General features: G+C 44.2%; 1 long non-coding RNA gene across 1 annotated transcript; it reads left to right on the top strand.

The window, feature by feature from the left end:
- Positions 1 to 3739: 3739 nt before the first annotated feature.
- On the top strand, positions 3740 to 5899 carry LOC130332563 (uncharacterized). The gene is made up of 3 exons (XR_008875250.1): positions 3740 to 3910; positions 5192 to 5391; positions 5492 to 5899. It is a non-coding gene; the product is annotated as an uncharacterized LOC130332563 (long non-coding RNA).
- The last annotated feature ends 14919 nt before the right edge of the window (positions 5900 to 20818 follow it).

Raw genomic sequence — 20818 nt, 5'->3', positions numbered from 1 at the left:
TGGCAGCGATCAGCAGCCAGGATCAGCTGCGCATGACACTGGCATCGCTCCGATGCCCGCGGTTTTGCACAGGACGTAAATGTACGTCCTGGTGCGTTAAGTACCACCTCACCAGGACGTACATTTATGTCCTGCGTCCTTAAGGGGTTAAGGACGCAGCCCTTTTTCACCTTAAGGACTGAGTCCTTTTTCGCAATTATGACCACCGTCACTTTACAAATTAATAACGCTTAAACGCTTTTACCGAATATTCTGATTCTGAGATTGTTTTTTCGTGACATATTCTACTTTATTTTGGTGGTAAATTTTCGGCATTAATTGCATCCTTTTTTGGTGAAAAATCCCAAAATTTCATGAAAATTTTGAAAATTTTGCATTTTTCTAACTTTGAAGCTCTCTAATTGTAAGGAAAATGGATATTCCAAATAATTTTATTTTTCTTCACAAACACAATATGTCCACTTTATGTTGGCATCATAAAATGGACATATTTTTGCTTTTTGAAAAAATTAGAGGGCTTCAAAGTAGAGCAGCAATTTTAAAAAATGTCATGAAAATTGCTAAATCTGAAGGGACAGATGTTACAGAACTACAACTCCCAGCATGCCTGGGCAGTCGAGGCATGCTGAGAGTTGTAGTTTGGCAACATCTGGAGGGCTACTGTTTGGGCACCACTGTAACAGTGGTCTCCAAACTGTGACCCTCCATATGTTGCAAAATTACAACTCCCAGCATGCCCAGACAGCCTTTGGCTCTCTGGGCATGCTGGGAGTTGCAGTTTGGCCCCCCTAGTGGTTGCCACAGTAAAGATCGATTTACTTTCACTTTCAATTAGGCTGAAAAATGAGGAGATAAGATGCTTCAGAAAGTTGAGGCAGCTTGGAGATCTGTATGAGGCAGCTGACAGCTATCTGCCCCTCTCTGCTGCAATGCTCAATAACGTGAATAGGAGGTTTAGCAATCAATGATCCTTCTCAGTGTAACAGCACAGCACTCTGCACTCCTGCCTTTCCCTAATGCTGATGTGACTAGCAGTTGCAGTGTAACGCTGTGGTATGAGCTATTCACACACACGCAGTCCCGTCCTCTCTATCTGACTGCATAGATGAAATGAAGAGAGGCAAGATGGCCGCCGATTATATAGGGCTGTGACATCTCAGGGGTCAGTGAACACTGATAGGCTGCATCTCACATGTGATTCAGGGTCAGCCCGCCTACCTTCATTCCCGCCGTTCTTTCCCGCCCTCCCATAATCCCCTGCCCCATGTACTCACATGTGGATCCGCCATCTTGGGTCTCCTATAGCCTGGAACGCTGTAAAATGGAGTTTAATGAAGCGATTCGCGTGATCGAATCGCGGCGATATTCGCATTTGTTGCGAATCAAATTTTTCATGAAATTCGTAACAAATTCGGGTTCGTCAACTTCGATTCGCTCATCTCTAATACCAACACTAGGACTGCTTGGAAATTCGCCGTCTCATAGACGGCAATGTATTTCTGAGCAGAATACGCAGGTGGAATAGACGTCTATTATTTCTGCAGACGCAAGAATTTGAATTTCTGTGCCAGATATTTCCTCTGCTGCAGCGGAATTTCCGTGTGGAAAATACCTGCGCAATTCTGCACGGAAATCCTGCTGTGTTAACATAGCCTAACAATCATTAACCCCTTCCCGCTACCGGACATATGCATACGTCCCAGCATCCGACATGTTCGCGCACTGGGACGTATGAATACGTCCTAGCGATCTCCGCTCTGCCGATCTGCCGTGGGCAGCGCAGGAGATCGGTGGCGGGACCTGGCTGTCAATCACGGCCGGAGTCCCGCTGCAGCTGCTGGGGCCGTGATGCATTAACCCCATAGATGCCGTGATCAACCCCTGTTTACCAACGGCGGTGCCGCGATATGATTGGGGGTCGCCGTTGGTTGCTATGGCAGCAGGAGGTCAGATCATGACCTCCTGTCTGCCTGCTACATAAGCCTGTGAGATCCAGCCACAGGCTGGATCGCACAGGCTGTACAGTGTGCAGCTGATCGGGTCATACTGTGCTGCAGTACAAATGTATTGCAGCATAGTATAACCTGTAAAATGTGTAAAAAATAAAATAAAAAGTTCTTCAATAAAAGTATGAAGTGTAAAAAAAAATAAAAAATACCCCTTTCCCAATAAAAGCCCTGTATTATCACCAAAAAAGATCAAAAACACAAATCATATACATAATAGGTATTGCCACATCCGTAACTATACTATAAAACTATAAAACTATAATGTGAATTATCCTGTACACTGAACCGCGTAAAAAAACTACAAAAAAAGCACAAAATTTGCCAATTTTTGTACAAATAGCGGAATAAAAAGGATCAAAAGGTAGCATGTATCGCAAAAATGATACCAATGAAAAGTACAGCTCATCCCGCAAAAAATAAGCCCTTACTCAATGGCGTCGGACGAAAAATTTAAAAGTTACAGCTGTTGGAAAATGAATAGCAGAAAAGGAATTTTGCTCAGAAAAGGAAAAAGAACATAGAAAGCTATATAAACTGGGTATCGCCACAATGGTACTGACCCACAGAATAGATATAACATCACTTTTACCGCACAGTGTACACCATAAAAAAAAAAATTTAAATGCCAGAAATTTTCCAGTTTTCACAATATTTTGGAGTTTTTCACAAACATTTCTGCATGTGTCAACAAAAATGCACCACTTATATAAAGTATAATATGTCACGAAAAAAGTCAGAATCATTCCGCTCAGAAAAAGCGTTCTAAAGTTATTACCATTTAAAGGGACAGATGTAAAATTAAAAAAAAAGAGCCTGGTCATTAAGGTAAAAAATGGGTCCGTCCTTAAGGGGTTGAACAGGTGAGCGGTGCAAAGGGGTGAGACTAAATGGCGGGGCAAAATGAGGTTTTGCCTAGGGTGGCAAAAATCCTTGCACCAGCTCTGGTGGCCGCGGCCCGAGCTGCTGAACAGGCAGGGTCCCTGTGCCATCTCAATCGCTCCTTTTATCCCCCCTGTGCCATTTCATTCCCCTTCACATTAATTGTATCTCTTCTATCACTTCCTGTGATCTCACGCATTTATAATTAATTATGCAAATTAGCATGGCTGTTTTTGTTTTTTTTGCAAGAAAGGTGAAAACCCTAGCAGGCATCCCATTGCATTCTGTCAGTGACCGGCACCTTCTGTAGGACACAGGCAAACAAAGCGCCCATTGCTTTCAATGGGCATGACGGGTGTCACAGAAAGAAAGCCATTCACTGCGGCATCTTGGTCATGGGAGGGCTAGCCTCCATACCCAGGGAGGAGACCACTTTATAATTAACATTAAGTACTAAACTAAAATAAAGATGACCACACACTAAATTGGATAAACAGGCCGCGGTCCTCGTTTATTAAGAAAACCAATAACATAACATAATAAAAAACTCAATAATAAATATTAAACCAATGTGAATTTTACCACCTGTCCGCCCAGCCTAGCTGGGTGACACCCTGCTTAACAAACTCCGACCGCGACAAAAGGAACATTAAGAAAACAAGGGAGGGTGGGCGGGGGGTTCTTCTTTGCTTGACTCGCCGGCATCTGACTGGAACCAGGGGCAGCATCCTTATTTATAAACAAAGCGAGTTCCCGCCGTTGCCCAGCGACCAATCCCATGCCAGCTGAACATCTGGCCAGGAACATCTGCCCAGCTACAGGTGAGCAACCAATCAGCACCCGCTGTATGTAAAACAACCATTTGATATCTATCATTTTTTTTTTTTTTTTTTTATTAACCCCTATTCCAACAACTCCCCGGGCTGGAGGCGCCTCCCATGTGGCCCTTCACTTAAGGCTCCAGGCCCTTAGCGTTAGCTCGGTCAGTCTGGTCACGGCCGGAGTGGTTGTTCCGCAAAGTTGTAAGTCATAAATCAGTGCGTAAACTGTGCACCTAGGAAACCACGCCCAGTAAGTGCCCGCTGCATTCGCCAGCGCAAAAAGCCATATTTGCCATCAGAAAGCCGCCAAATAAATGTGGCACGTGCTGTACGCCGCAGCAATGCAAATATATAGCACAGCCTGCAGCCTGTTCCAAGCTGTTGTGAAAACAATCATTTAGGCTGGGATTACACTTGGCGTGTTTCTCATAAAAAAACACCATGCTCGTTGTGGGCACATGTTAGGTTGGAATCAATAGGGTAACATGAAACACCAGACACTAATGGTGTTTTCATCATTTTAGGGTGTTTTTAGGGTATCAAATCTGTGGAATGCCGAGAGAAAAAAAAGCCCCCCAAAAAACTGCCTATAATAATAATAATAATAATAATAATGATAATAATAATAATAATAATGATAATAATAATACACATCGGGGGAGATGTATGAAAACCTGTGCAGAGGAAGTTGACCAGTTGCCCATAGCAACCAATAAGATTGTTTCTTTCACTTATCAGAGGCCTTTTCAAAAATGAAAGAAGCAATTTGATTGGTTGCTATGGGCAACCACTTTTCCTCTGCACAGGTTTTGATAAATCACCCCAGTGTTTTTGGTAAAAATTCCACAAAGATGGCATCTTGGAAGAATAGAAATGAGGGGGGGGGGCAGTTTTTGTGGTGTTTTTTTTTTTTCTTCTTTTTTTTTCCCAAAAAAAACGCAAACAAAAATTATCTCTGTTCCTAGGCTTAGGCTGGGATTAAACACAATTAATGTGTGGCGTTATTCAGAGCATGCCCTGGGAATTTTAGGACAGCTCAGGGTCTGCTGGGTGTTGTAGTTTTGTAACAGGTGGACAGCCACAGGGGATCACTGATGCAGTATGTCAATCTAGGGCCATGGTGTCTGATCTTGAACTGGCAGCAGGAGCCACGACCACTTTAAATCAATGGCTGCCGGGACGTCTGACGAGTGACATCCTTTGCTACAGACCGCAACGTCAGGGACGTCACTCATCAGACGTCCCGGCGTCTAGCGCTGCTCACTGCTCATTGAGCCTGCTGGAGCTGCACTGATCTATGTAAGAAACCTATGGGCCCAGGCTGTTAGGGCCACCAATTGATATTACAAATACTGAGTGTCTGGTTAGGAGAAACAAATATTTCACACCCATAGGAAGCAGCGCCATTTTAATAAAAAATTTCCCTAAATAACTTAGATAACAGTCATACAGAATATATTAGAAAGCTTTTTTGATTTTCAGCCAATCAGAGAGCAGCACTGCTCAAATAGAACTCCCAGGAGGTAACAGCGTGTCACACATGTGATGTCATAACCATTGTCCACCAGAGAGCAGCACTGAGCAGATATAACACTGCTCCTGCTCATTCTCCATCAGTGAGGGGCCGGTGCTGGACACTGTAGGGACGCGGGAATGTGAAGTCAAAAACATGACTGTGACTGGTAAGTATCACATTGTTGTGTCCAAAAGGATTTAGTGCAGTTCCATGTGCATTTCTATAATAAACATGTAAATAATCTCTCTTTTGTTTTCCTATCTTAGATGCATTATTTCCAGCATGTGGAGTAGCATTTCCGGACTTAAAGCAAGAAGTTGGATGATGGCCTAGATTTCCGGACCTACAGCAAGACGTTGGATGAAGGCCTAGATTTCCGGACCTACAGCAAGAAGTTGGATGAAGGCACAGCCCCTCGAATCACGAACATACACAGACACATTGGCCCAAATTCTAGAGGTAACCTCCTTTAGTATGCCCAGAGGAAGGGCAATACAGTAGCCATGGATTCCCTACAGGTTTCCTCCCCTCTGGAGGTTTTTCCTGTCCTGAGTTAGTTACTGTACGCTCTTTGTGAGTGATGGGAGGTTACATAAAATCCCTACACAAACACTTTTATAAATAATAAATAAAGTTCCCCTTTTTTTAAACTGTTCTTTAACTTGTTCGACTCATTTATTTTATTTCTGTGTGTGAAAAACAGTGTTAGTAAAATGTAAATTACATGAGTTTTTTTTTCTTTTTTTTAAGTGTCTAAAGCTGCTCGATCTGCACAATGCGGAGCCGAGAGAGGCAACTGGTGTTGGGTGGTGCAGTTGCCAAGGCAACCATAGGACACCCAGCAAGGTCCGTGCACAAGCCTTTTTTTGATGAACGGGTCTCATGCAGTGAACTTGCTAGGGGTCATGCGGTTGCAAAGGATCAACTTTTGGACTGGATGTGCACTGGCCCTTAAATTGGTACTTTGTCCCTAGACATCTTATCCCCTATCTAAAGGACAGGGGATAAAATGTCTGATCGTGGAGGTCCTGCTGCTGGGACCCCAGCGATCTCCATGCAGCACCTGTTGTTCTAAACAGTGGGGGAGATTTATCAAAACCCGTCCAGAGGAAAGATTGCTGAGTTGCCCATAGCAACAGATTCCTTTCTTCATTTTTAAAGTGGCCTATGAAAAATGATTAGTGAATATGTCATTTGTGAGAAACATAACAATAAATAATTCAGTAGGGGTGGCCCGCAAAAACATTTCTGAGGGGTTGCCTGAGCCCAAATGGAGGTGGTGGTGCAATCTTCTGTTCTTGCCTCGGGCACAAAAGCAGCTAGATACAGCTCTGGATTCATCAAAACCTGTGAAGAGGAAAAGTTGTCCAGTTGCCCATAGCAACCAATCAGATTGCTTCTTTTATTTTTCAGAGGTATTGTTAAGAATGAAAGAAGCAATCGAATTGGTTGCTATGGGCAACTGGTCAACTTTTCCTCTTTACAGGTTTTGTTAAATCTCCCCAATAATTATTACAACCATGTCACACACTTAGTGTTGCCACCTGGCCAGTATTTTACAGGCACAGCCGGTAGTTTAGACACCTTGCCGGTATTTTTTATATAAAAACCGATGTGGTGGCCCAGTAAGGGATATGTTACCCCGTACCCCTGCTGTCCTGTCAGACAGTCTCCTTCTGTGTCCCCAGCCCTTGTTTCCCCATTGTAAATATGTTCCAATGTATAATATGTGTTATCTCTTTAAGAGTTATACCATGTGATATTTCATGTGATTGTTACTGATTGGTTCTCTGTCTACTCAGTACCAGGTCCAATTTGGCTTAAGGCTTGTACTGGTGCCAGGAGAGCGTCTTGTCGGGTGTGGAAAGAATACATGCACACAGGATACCGTCTAAGAACACTCTGCTTTACTTTTACCAATTCTTAGTTACATCTTATGAGGAAATGACAAAATTGTACAATAGTTACACGTCAGCAGTCAAGCGAAGCAGAATAACAGGATGTACGTGTTACGCCGAGCGCTCCGGGTCCCTGCTCCTCCCCGGAGCGCTCGTGGCGTTCTCCTGTCTGCAGCGCCCCGCTGACTGGGAGCGCTGCACTGTCACTGCCGGCGGGGATGCGATCCGCGTAGCGGAACGCGCCCGCCCGCGGGTCGCATCACAATCCACTCACCTGTCCCGTTCCCCAGCTGTCACGTCCCGGCACGCGCGGCCCCACTCTTTAGGGCGCGCGCGTGCCGGCTCTCTGAGATTTAAAGGGCCAGTGCACCACTAATTGGTGCCTGGCCCAATCAGTGTCAATCACACCCATTCATATAAAAACCCACTTCCCCTTCCTGTCTCTGCCGGATCATGTTGCCTTAGTGCCCTGAGAAAGCGTTTTGTGTATCCCGAGCCTGTGTATCCAGACCCTTGCCGTTGCCCCTGACTACGATCCATTGCTGCCTGCCCAGACCTTCTGCTACGTCCGACCTTGCTCTTGCCTTGTCCCTGTGTACCGCACCTGTCTCAGCTGTCAGTGGGGTCAAGTCGCTATCTGGTGGAACGACCTGGGGGTTACCTGCCGCTGCAAGTCCATCCCCCTTTGCGGCGGGCTCTGGTGAAAACCAGTAACCTCTTAGATTCCGTTCCCCTGGTACGGCCCACGCCATCACCTCACTGACACAGAGGATCCACCTCCAGTGTCCTCGCTGCATACCAGTCCGGATACTGACAGTAGATCCGGCCATGGATCCCGCTGAGGTCCCGCTGCCTAGTGTCGCTGACCTAACCACCGTGTTCGCCCAGCAATCACAGCAGATCGCGCAGCAAGGACAGCAGCTGACTCAACAGACCGTTATGCTGCAACAGCTTCTGCCGCAACTACAGCAATCATCTCCTCCGCCAGCTCCTGCATTTCCTGCAGCGATTGGCTGCTCCAGCTTCCACCTGTCTCTACCGGACAAGTTTGATGGGGACTCTAAACAGTGCCGTGGATTCCTGTCCCAGTGTTCCCTACACCTGGAGATGATGTCGGACCAATTCCCTACCGAACGGTCTAAGGTGGCATTCGTGGTCAGTCTCCTTTCTGGAAAGGCCTGGTCATGGGCCACACCGCTTTGGGACCGCAACGATCCCGCCACCGCTACTATCCAGTCCTTCTTCTCAGAAGTACGTAGTGTTTTTGAGGAGCCAGCCTGGGCTTCCTCAGCCGAGACTGCTTTGCTGAACCTCGTCCAAGGGAGTTCTTCTGTGGGTGAATATGCCATCCAGTTCCGTACCCTCGCCTCTGAGCTATCCTGGAATAATTAGGCCTGTACTGTGCTAGTAGCGAACATTTCCTAAAAGACTGTCCTATCCGCCCTCCGCGTCAGGAGAAACGCACGCACCTACTTCACAAGGGTGAAACGACACTTGGTGTGAATTCAGCCTCTCCACGTCTGACTGTACCTGTGCGGATTTCTCCTTCTGCCAACTCCTCCTTCTCAGCAATGGCCTTCTTGGACTCAGGTTCTGCAGGAAACATTTTGAATATCTAGTTATGCCCTTTGGGCTCTGCAACGCCTCTGCAGTCTTCCAGGACTTTGTTAATGAGATCTTTCGGGACTTATTGTATACCTGTGTTGTGGTTTACTTGGATGACATCTTGATCCTTCTTTTTCCTCCAACTTAGAGGAACACCGTCGTCATGTCCATCAAGTGCTCCAAAGACTCCGTGAAAACCCCCTGTACGCTAAATTTGAAAAATGTCTCTTTGAATGCAACAGTCTTCCTTTCCTAGGTTACCTAGTCTCTGGCCAAGGGCTTCAAATGGATCCAGATAAACTGTCGGCGGTTTTGGATTGGCCACGTCCTTCTGGACTCCGCGCTATCCAACACTTCCTGGGATTCGACAACTATTACCGACAGTTTATTCCCCACTTCTCCCCCATTGTGGCCCCTATTGTGGCTCTGACCAGGAAGAATGCTAATCCTAAGTCGTGGCCTCCACAAGCGGATGAGGCCTTCAATTGCCTCGAAGCTGCCGTTGCCTTTGCACCAGTTCTGTCCAGACCAGATCCGTTTAAACCATTCTTCCTGGAAGTAGACGCTTCCTCAGTCGGAGCCGGAGCCATACTTCTGCCAAAAAACGCTACAGGACGTAACATTACATGTGTTTTTTTTCTCAAAGACTTTCTCTCCGGCAGAAAAGAACTACTCTATTGGAGATCGTGAACTTCTGGCCATCAAGTTAGCACTCGAGGAGTGGAGACATCTATTGGAGGGTTCCAAACACCCCATTGTCATTTACACTGACCACAAGAATTTGTCTTACCTCCAGTCCGCTCAGCGTCTGAATCCTCGCCAGGCTAGATGGTCGTTGTTTTTTGCCCGCTTCAACTTCGAGATACACTTCCGTCCCGCTGACAAGAATGTCAGAGCTGACGCCCTTTCTCGTTCCTCTGATGCCTCCGAGTCTGAAGCCCCTCTGCAGCAAATCATACCGCCTGAGTGCCTGTTCTCCTCTGCTCCAGCCTCACTGGGGCAAACCCCCCCCTCCCTGGAAAGACTTTTGTTCCTCCACGCCTTTGCCTCAAGATCCTCAAATGGGGGCATTCTTCTCACCTGGCTGATTATGCTGGCATTAAAAAGTCCATTCAGCTCATCTCTCGTCTGCATTGGTGGCCTACACTAGAAGGTGACGTTACTGATTTTGTTCGGGCCTGTACTGTTTGTGCCCGGGATAAAACCCCTCGCCAGAAGCCTGCTGGACTCCTCCTTCCTTTGCCCGTCCCTGAGCAACCACAGTCCCAAATTGCCATGGATTTCATTACTGATCTTCCTGCATCCCATGGCAGCACCGTCATCTGGGTGGTCGTTAATCGTTTTTCCAAAATGGCTCACTTCATTCCGCTTCCAGGCCTTCCTTCTGCGCCACAGTTGGCGAAGCAATTTTTTCTGCACATTTTTCGTCTTCACGGTCTTCTCACGCATATCGTCTCGGTTAGAGGCGTTCAATTTGTGTCAAAATTTGGGAGAACTTTTGTAATCAATTAAAGATGAAATAACATTTCTCGTCCTCCTATTACCCCCAATCCAATGGACAAGTGGAAAGAGTAAACCAGATTCTTGGTGACTACTTGCGACATTTTGTCTCCTCCCGCCAAGATGATTGGGTCGACCTTCTGCCCTGGGCTGAATTCTCGTACAATTTCAAAAATTCTGAATCCTCCGCCAAATCCCCATTCTTTGTGGTGTACGGCCGTCACCCTCTGCCCCCTCTCCCCATTCCCACTTCTTCTGGAGTTCCTGCCGTGGATGAAGTAACCCGGGACTTCTCCGTTATCTGGAAGGAGATTCAAAAGTCGCTCCTACAGGCCTCGTCTCGTATGAAGAGACATGCAGATTAAAAGAGAAGAACTCCTCCTGTCTTCGCTCCTGGTGACAAAGTGTGGCTCTCTGCCAAATATATCCGGTTTCATGTTCCTAGCTACAAGCTGGGTCTACGTTACCTTGGAACATTTAAAGTCAAATGTCAAATCAACTCTGTCTCCTACAAGCTTCATCTTCCTCCTTCTCTTGGTATTCCTAACTCCTTTCATGTTTCCATTCTCAAACCTCTCGTTCTTAACTGCTTTTCCCCCAAGGTCACCGTTCCTGCTCCTTTCTCTGTACGTGACTTAAGGTCTGTACCCTTATATGGATTGGAGTAACTTATGCCTTGCGGTTACTAGAAAGAAGAACTTATGATATGTCATACAAGGAATAAAAAGATCTGTATATAAATACAAATTTATCAGGATCCTTGCATTCTTTATCCCCTCTTAAAACCAGTTGTCACTTAGACAACTTGTTTTTTCTTGTTTTCCATTTTCTTTTGAAAAGTCTTTATGTAGGCAGTATAGCCCTCTGCTGAGTGACGGTGAAGTAGAGGGACTTGGGTGTCTGACGAGATGGAGAGGTGGATTTTAGTATCTGCAGCAGGTCTTGGCTTGCAGCGTTTCATACATAAGAAAATAAGTTTTATTGATACATATACTATGAGGGCAATAACAGTAATGTGTATAATGAGCTGCAGAATGCCCCCTATCCATCCTCCTATGCCCTTAAGCCAGGTAGCGGGATTCAATATTGAAAAGGTATCCCCCCACCACTTATCCTTGCTGATTTCATTGTCTTTGGCATATTTGTCCCTCAAATTTTGTATATTCTCAAGCTGGTGGTGCATCTGAATTGTTGCTGAAGTGTCTATGTAATGGCAACAAGTAGGACCTATGATTTGACACATCCCTCCTTGGGCTGCTGTGAGATAGTCCAGGACTATTGCGTGTTGGTTACTCACTATCATCAGTTCGTTTTGCACGGACACAGAGATATTAGTAATTTCTAAAATGTCATATATTTGGTCATCGAGGTAGTCAGTGGCTTCGACTAACTTATCCCACATTTGCATCACCATTGGGTATATAAAAATGGAGCTATAAAGCTTGTTGTTTATTCCCATTTGGACAACATGTGGCCTACCGTTTTCCCTTTCTTTATTATCTGCTGCTCTTCGGTATAACATGTGTTTAGGAGCTGCTCTCATGTCAATGTCGTTGTTGGATATGACAAAGGTCGAGGGGGTAAGTCTAGCTAGGGTGCATGCGCCTTTGACCCCTACCGGCAACCACTTGTAGGCTTGTCTACCACATACCCAATAGATGTCTCGTGGGAGCTCCCAGAAAGAGGAATGTTGATTGATAAGTTTATTAACTATGTCAATGAGTCTAGAGGCATTTGTTAAGTAACACCAGGAAGGTATCTGTCCTAATCTACCGCAGTAGCTCACATCTGGGTTATTACATGTTGGATCAGTAAGATGGTATTCTAATGTGTCATTGCATGGTTGGTGTCCTGTTATATTATAGCAGTCTTCATCTTGAGTAGCCTGAGGAAAGAGGGTATTATTTGGCCACCTTGGGTCATGTAAGTACCTTTCTATCTGGCTGGGTTTAAAAAAGATAAGTACTTGCGGTTGTCTTGTTAAAACTAACTTATATTCCTTCTGTGGGGATCGCTCCTAGGTCTAGTTTATGTGTGACTACTCGAGTTACCCAGGAACCCACCATAAAAGCCAACATTTGTTGTGGTCCTACGCCTGGGCTGCTTAAGTTTCCCTGCCACCATGGCTGCCCCACCCATCCTACTATAGGAATTCCCACTATGGTGTTCCAGTTCTTTGCATATCGTGTCTCGTTGTCAGCAAGCATGTCAAAACAGTCTCCCTGCAATAATTCATATGAGGGCACAGGGATAGCAAAGTAGGGCATGCTTTGGGCAGACACAGGGGCATGGGTGCATATCCAACAATCCTTCGCAGTGAGGTTTTGTGCTAACATTATATGATGTTTCAGGAACTTATTGTTTGGGTGTGTCTGTAATTCATTATGCAGAGTCATTGTGGGGTGAATCAAAGTCAATAAAGTCATTAATGCAAACATCATGAGAATTAGTTTCTTCGACCATCTGCCAGAACAAGGCCAGGGCATCAGCGGGTACATCTTTTGGTAGGCTTTCAAGGTCAGGGCTCTCTGCCCCTGTTATTACCTCCTTTGGGTGATGTTGGACGAGTTTGATCCGAGAGGCGTGGATCCAAGAAGGGCTGTCTTCCGTGAGGACCGCCGTCCTCGTCACGGCTACAAAATGTGGTTGGGGGTCCAAAGGTGAAGTCTCCGGGCTTCTTTCCTTTCGACAGAGTCTCAACCAGGACAGTGTTGCCTTCCTGGAACTGGTGTGTTGGTTCCTGTGGGAGAGAAGCAGAATTACAGGCAACTTTATCAAGGGTTTGGATGAGGTCTGTGACATATTGTTCCCTTATCTGGTCGAGGTCCCCTTCTTCTGTTATGAGTGGTTGTTGGGCCCATGGAGTCGGGAAAGGCCTACCCATGAGAATCTCAAAAGGGGAGAGTTTTAAAGTCTTATGGGGGGTCATTCTAATTTCTGCGAGTATGATGGGAAGGACTTGTTTCCACTTCTCAAAGGTGCCCCCTGTGGCCTTTCTTATTTTGTCCTTGACTGTTCTATTTATTCTTTCTACTATCCCTGAGGATCGTGGATGATATGGGACATGGAACTTCCAGTCTATTCTCAATAACTTCGAGGTTTCCCTAATTAGTTTGGAGGTGAAATCTGGGCCTTGATCAGACTCAATTACAAGTAAAAATCCCCATCGGGGGATGATGTGTTGTGTGAGTATTTGTGTAGTGGTTTTTGCATCTTCACTCTCGGTAGGGAATACTTCAGGCCATCTGTAGAACATGTCTATGATGACCAGGGCATTTTCTTGTTTCCCTTTTGGTATGTGGGTGTAGTCAATTTGTAGGTGAGTGAAAGGTGTTGTGGGGTACTGCAGGTGTTGGTGTTGTACACAGTGGTGTGTATTGGGGTTGTTCCTGAGACATACAAGGCAACGTTTGATGTAGTCGTCTACCAGTTGTTTTGAATTCATGATGTAAATATGTTGGGAGAGGAGGGTGTGTGTGGTGGAGATGCTGTTGTGGCCTACTCTGTGGAAATGAGCAATAAAGACTGGGGCACTGTGTTGGGGTATATATGGTTTCCCCTCTTTGTAGATCAATCCTGTTACAGGATTTTTCTGCAATACCAGATAACACCAATCATATTCCTCTTGTTTGGGAACAGAGGACTGGAGAGAGAGAAGAAGTTTTTGTGTCTTCGAGGGAAGGAGGTGTAAGAACTGGTAACTAGTGTTGCTCGCGAATATTCGCAATTCGAATATTATTCGCGAATATCGCATATTCGCGAATTCGCGAATTTCGCGAATATAGCGCTATATATTCGTAATTACGAATATTCGTTTTTTTTTTTTTTTTTTTTTTTTTTTTCTTCACAGTACACATCACAGTGATCACCCCTCTCTGCTTCCAGCTTGTGTAGTGTAAAGAAGGCTCTAATACTACTGTGTGAGACTGGCGTGCGAAAATTCGCATATGCGAAAATTAGCATATGCGAATTTTCGTATATGCGAATTTTACCTTATGCTAACTTTGTATATGCTAATTTTCACATCTGTAAATTTTCGCATACGCGAATTTTCGCACATGCGAAAATAAAACGAGGATATAACGAATATGCGAATATTCGCGAATATATGACGAATATTCGTCCATATATTCGCGAATATTCGCGAATTCGAATATGGCCTATGCCGCTCAACACTACTGGTAACATCAGTGAGACAGGTTGTTGTGTAGCAGCCAGTTTGACGGTGTGGTCTGCTAGAGCATTGCCCTTTGAAATGTGATCAGTCCCACGTGTGTGCGTCCTGCAGTTAATGATGACTAATTGTGATGGTAGGGTAAGTGCATGTAAATGGTGACAGGTTTATTAGTGAGGGCGATGAGTCCTGCAGCTTGTGCGGACTTATAGGGGATGAACTGGGCCTTGAGGACAATGTCAGGTAATTGGACATTAGCATAATCGGCATGGTAAACATTGTCATTGGGGCGGGTGCATGACCCATCTACAAAGACTTCTGGAACATCAGGTATGGGCACTGAAGAGAGGTCTGGTCTGGGTGAGGCGTCAGTGTGGATGACTTGCAAGTAGTCATGTATGTACGGCATTACATCATCATGAATTTTCAGGCCAACTAGTGTGTTGAGTATTGAAGCAGGGCCAGATGTAGGGGAGGCATACACAATTTTCAAGGATGGATTACTGAGGAGAATTGCCTCATATCCAGAGGGCCATTGTGCTGACGTGTGTTGTGTATGTAGGCCTTTAAGGAGAGAGATAACATCATGGGAAGTGTACAAGGTAGTGTCATGTCCTAAAGTGAGGATGGTAGCTTGTTCAACAATCACAGCACAGGCAGCAAGAGCTCGCAGACATGCCGGCATCCCCTGTATGGAGACGTGCATCACCTTTAAGAAAAAGGCACAAGGACGTAGTTTACCTCCGTGAAACTGTGTCAGCACACCCGCCACGGTTTTACAATTGTCTTGTGCATACATGTGGAAAGGCAAATTGTAATCTGGGAGGCCTAGCCCTGGACTTGTCATTAAAAGCTTTGTACATTTATGAGGACCATTTGATTAGATCTGGTTTGTCCGACAGGGTAGCATCTCTCAAGATTTTGTCATAATATGAGCAGTCGGGAATCCACTGCCTGCAGTAGTTAATCATACCCAAGAAAGATTGCATTTCCTTCTGGGCGTGTGGGGTGACCAGGCCCGCTACAGACTGAATTCTAGACTTGCTCAACTCCCTTTTCCCTTTTGGCAGAACAAAACCCAGATATTCAACCTGTTCACAACACCATGCTCATGGCAGGCCTCCTCAGAGAAACTATCAATATATTAGAGGAGAACAGAACCCTGGGGGGCGTGCCATGATTTTAAAAAGGCTTGGAGGACAATGCTGAACACAACTGGTGAATCAGCATACCCCCTGGGGCATTCTACACCAGGTTAACTGTGGTCCCTCAAAGGAAAAAGCAAAAAGGAGTCTGGTCTCTTTGTCCACTGGGATCGAGAAGAACGCATTCTTCAGAAAGAGGACAGAAAAATTAGTTGCCTGTGCTGGGATTGATGACAACAGTCGGGTGACATCAGGAACTATAGGGGCAATAGGCACAATTAGTCTGTTTATGGCTCTCAGGTCTTGTACAAAACAAACAGTACCATCGGGTTTGGGGACCGGATTAATTGGAGTGCAGTAGGGAGAGACAGTATGTTCTAAAACTCAAGTTTGTAGGAAATGTTTGATCATAGGGGGGATACCTTAAATTTTTTTCAGTGACAAGGGGTACTATTTTTGGTAGACTGGGAGAATGTCTGGTTTGAGTCTTGCCTTGTATGGTGTACAGTCAATGTGTCCCACATCATGGTTTGCCATGTGATCAGACAATGGGGTCTACCTCAGGTGGGACCTGGGCCGGGGACATAACAGGATAATGTCCAGCAGGACAGTACCTTGCAGGTGTGACTATGGGTGTGAGGTCAGACGTGACATGTAACTTGGACGGGGATGCAGTGATATGTAATTTGAGTTTACATGTGAGGTCTCTTCCCAGGAGGTTTACAGGGCATTCAGGTATGATACAAAAGGAATGGAAGGTTCACCCTCGGGGCATTGTATATACAGGTACTATGAACATACTCAATTTCAAACAGTAGACATATATATACACATACACATATATATATATATATATATATATATATATATATATATATACACATACACATATATCCCCTGAAAAACAAAATTACACCAGATCCGAAGAAGAAGAAGAGGCTGTCATGCTCCCTGTAAACCCCACCTTACCCCTCCCAAACCTCTATGGCACCAGTCACCGCCCCTTTGAGTCTGGCTTCTTGTCTTTCCCCAGTTCTGGTCAGTCACCATGAAACGTCTAGTATCACATTTGTTACTGACTGTGTTACTTTACATCAAGAGACATTCAAGAAACATGTAACATGTAACAATACCGACATTTACAAATACTGAACGTACAACACACAGGACCCACATTCTCACCATGAATGTAAAAAATAAAAGTGTACACAGCTCTCTCCAAAATTTTTAAAATAATTATCTCCAATGCGCATTGTTTATAATCCAGTAAACCATTAGCTTGATTTTAAATGCCTAAAGTAATATTTATCAATTAAATAGTGATCACTTTTTTTTAATTTTTTTTATATCTTATTTTATTCTTCTTGGCCAAATTTCTTCTCTTATTACTCCTGTAATATAATCAGACAATTAATCGCATTTCCTGATGCATTTTATTTTTTTGGCATCAACCCTGTGTTACTGTGAAAACAAGAAATTTATGAAATATCATCAAATAGTTCAATTTAATACCACATTAATATTTTTTTCTTTTAACACCAATTTTATTACAACACAACAGCTTCACAGGGAAAACATTCACTGGCCATATTCTATACACTCCTGATTTATTAATACACCTTTATTAAAACAGGATTAGAGACATTCCTGGAACAAAATAACATTAATGCTTATGAAGAAATATAAAATCTCATCCCTTCCCCAATATCGCGCCACACCCCTACCCCTTAATTCCCTGGTTGAACTTGATGGACATATGTCTTTTTTCGACCGTACTAACTATGTAACTATGTAACTATGTAACCTCACACATAAATAACATACTTTATATCTTAAGAACCATCCTATAAACGCCATCATATGACTACATACACAGCGATTTACCACATCACTGCATTCCATAGCACTGAACACTCATCTTCACTTCACTTATTCAAACATTTTCAACTCTGCTCATCCTACAGTCCTCACACTGCTTCACATGCTTTTCCCTTCACAAATCACCTGCTTTTCCACCAAAACGTTGAGTCTCTATTTCTGACAACAATCTCTAATCCTATCAAACAATTTACACAGCCCTGCATCATAACGCCAACATTCTTTGAACCTTTTTCAAAAGTCAGTAACAGTTTCACCTAGTTTTTGTTTGCATGCCACAGCAATGGGCAGTGATGATTTTTGTTTGAAAACTCTGTTAAGTTCCTCTTCTAATTCTCGAGATTACAAATGTAGTTGTTAGTGTGGGGGTCAGGTGGTATTTATCATTGGCCCCCTCCCTTGGGAATGGGCTGGAGTCCTCCATGAATTCTGATCAACCAGCTATATCATCTACCCACGGATTCACTAAGTTCCATTCTGTAGGGCTAACTCGGGCCACATAATCCTTACATGGGGCGGAGGATATGACTTAGATGATTTGGAACCCATGTTCTGTAATTGGTGCAAAACCACAGTCTCTGGAGTGGCTGTACTGAACCGTGAATTGTGAACTGAATCCGACAATTCCTCTCAACAGAGTAGGGATTCTCTAATTTATTTGCACCAATCACTGAACATGCGTGGTATCTCTGAACAAACTGTCACTTGCTTTCACCACATCCCGGGTCAACAATTTTCCTCTAGCCGGGAGGGTGGGACGTCTTACAAATGTTCTGAGAACCAGCAGATTATTATTATTATTACAGTTATTTTTATTATAACAGTTATATGTACCTTATACTCTATACATTAAGGCAATGGTTAGTATACTCACGTTTCTTCTTAAGCTTAAGGGGGAAAAAGAGGAAGTTACAAAATAATTTCTTAACACACTAAACAGAAATGCAAGAAGTTTCTTAAGCATTAAGCCAAATTAGACAACAATCTCCCTGGATTGTCAGATTAGTCTTAGTTCCTCATTTCGCCTGTTCCCTGAGCAGAATTCAATATTGTGTCCCAGACACAATATGAAAGCAAGTAACTGTTATACTTACTGGGATCGAGACGTGGCCAGTGCCCCCCGGGTCGACAATACCACACAAGGATATGGTTCTTACCGGTACGGAGGATGACCCTCTCGATCCCGGATGAGCCCCCAGCTGAAAGGTTCTCTGTCTACTCAGTACCCCTGGTACCAGGTCCAATTTGGCTAAAGGCTTGTACTGGCGCCAGGAGAGCATCTTGTCGGGTGTGGAAAGAATACATGCACACAGGATACCGTCTAAGAACACTCTGCTTTACTTTTACCAATTCTTAGTTATATCTCATGAGGAAATGACAAAATTGTACAATAGTTACACGTCAGCAGTCAAGCAAAGCAGAATAACAGGATGTACGTGACTCATGGTCTGTACCCTTATATGGATTGGTGTAACTTATGCCTTGCGGTTAAGTTACCCAGGAGGTATCAGTTACCAGATGACCCAAGGGTGACCTATGGGCTCCCTGCTAGTCTCCCCCATATAAACCCTGGGTGGAGCCTCTGCTCTCTCTGTCTCTTTTGCACTAAGTCTTTGCTGAGGTCAGTCATGCCTAGTGTGTCTGTCCAGAGTGTTGAAGGCCTCAAGTTAAGTCCTGCAGCCACCATCAAATGTAAGTAAGCTACAGTCATAGCTTTGTCAGTCATCAGTCAAGTCAGTCCCTGTCATCTGTCAAGTGAGCGTGGCCTGCATTCAATTGTCCAGTCTTACTACAACTCAAACAATGAACCGGGGGGGGGGGGGGGGCGGGGGCTCACTGAATCAAATAAAGAAAACAAGGGGTGCAATTCAGTGAAATACACAATATTAACAAGAACAGCTACCACTGAAAATGGAATGCACACCACTATAGTATCTGTTATATAATGACTTTATTAATGTATACAAAACAATTAATCAAGTTACAGATTTAAAACCATTTAAAAGGCTCCCTAAAGAGCCACAACACAGCCTTAGGGCAGGGCCATGACCCCCTGCTCTGACTAAAAGACCCCGTCCTTTTAACAATTAGTAATGTTATTCAGTGTCGGCTCTATGTAACTGTGACACAATGTACATGTATAAGCAAGATCAGCGCCACTATGGTACTGCAATACACATCTCTAACCAAAAAAAAGCAGTATTATAATAACAATAGCTGATCTCAAAATATGGCAGTAAGCAGGAATAACTACCTTATCTCAAATAATAACAGTAGGTCAATAATACTGGGCTAGGGCTATATTATCTTATACAGTACCACGATTCCCGAATATAATCCACAGAGGCCAGCGACACAAATACTGAATGGAGGACGGGGTCAGAAAACCCCACGCGTTCCGTCGCAAGCGACTTCCTCAGGGGAACACCTGTTTTTTCCTTCTTTAGGGATTGGTATCACTACTGCCTCAAGCCTTTCCTTGGGGACAACCCCAGTGGAAAATATGTTATTAAACATGTCCAAAAGCTGGGGGGCTAATATTCCCACATGTATTTTGTAGAATTAATTAATTAGTCCGTACAGACCAGGGGATTTAGCTGGTTTAAGGAGACCTATGAATTTATTAATTTCCTCCATTGTAAATGGTGCCGTTAATGCTTTTTTGGGGGATTCTGAGAGGTGTGGTCATTTTATCTTAGCTAAAAATGCAGCTATTGATGAACTGGATGGTTGGGCCGTTGCCTCATCTAACATTAGATTGTATAAATTCTCATAAATGGTTGCCAGCCTGTTTGCTACATTCAAAGGATCTTCAACTTTCTTTCCTGAGGGTAGGTCTAAATACGAAATTTTTTTCCTCTGTAAGCCTTTTTATTATTTTATTTGGTTGGCAACATATGCACCAGGTTTATTTGCGGACCAATAATGTTCTAATTTCATATTTTTTACGTGTTAAGTCAAACTTATGCAGGTCCATTGTGTGTAAGTCTGCTGTTAGTGAGGCAATATGGGCTGCAGTTTGGGAGTCATACAGTAATTCTTTTTGGTTAGTTATGTATCTCAGCTAATTCAGATGTAATCTTTATCCTTTTAGTTGTGTTCATTTTATTATAGTAAGCTACCTGGCTTATTATATGCCCCCGTATAGCAGCCCTAAAAGCACACCGCAGGGTAGTTGGCAAGGTTACTAAGTTTTTATTGATCTTAAAGAAAGAGGAAATTTGTGAGGATAAATCACTCTTCAAGTCCCGTCTTTGGAGTAAATTGCGGATCTGTTCGCCAGAGTCTCTGTCCAGTAGTTGCCAAAGCGTCTGTTAGGCTAGGTTCACACTACGGAATCTCTGTGCAGAATTTCTGCCGGAGATGTAGCAGGCGGCACTAAGACCGAACGAA

Source organism: Hyla sarda, chromosome 1 (assembly GCF_029499605.1).
Source record: "Hyla sarda isolate aHylSar1 chromosome 1, aHylSar1.hap1, whole genome shotgun sequence".
Classification (NCBI taxonomy): Eukaryota; Metazoa; Chordata; class Amphibia; order Anura; family Hylidae; genus Hyla; species Hyla sarda.
Note: the sequence above shows the minus strand (reverse complement) of the source record. Positions and strands in the feature narration are given on the sequence as shown.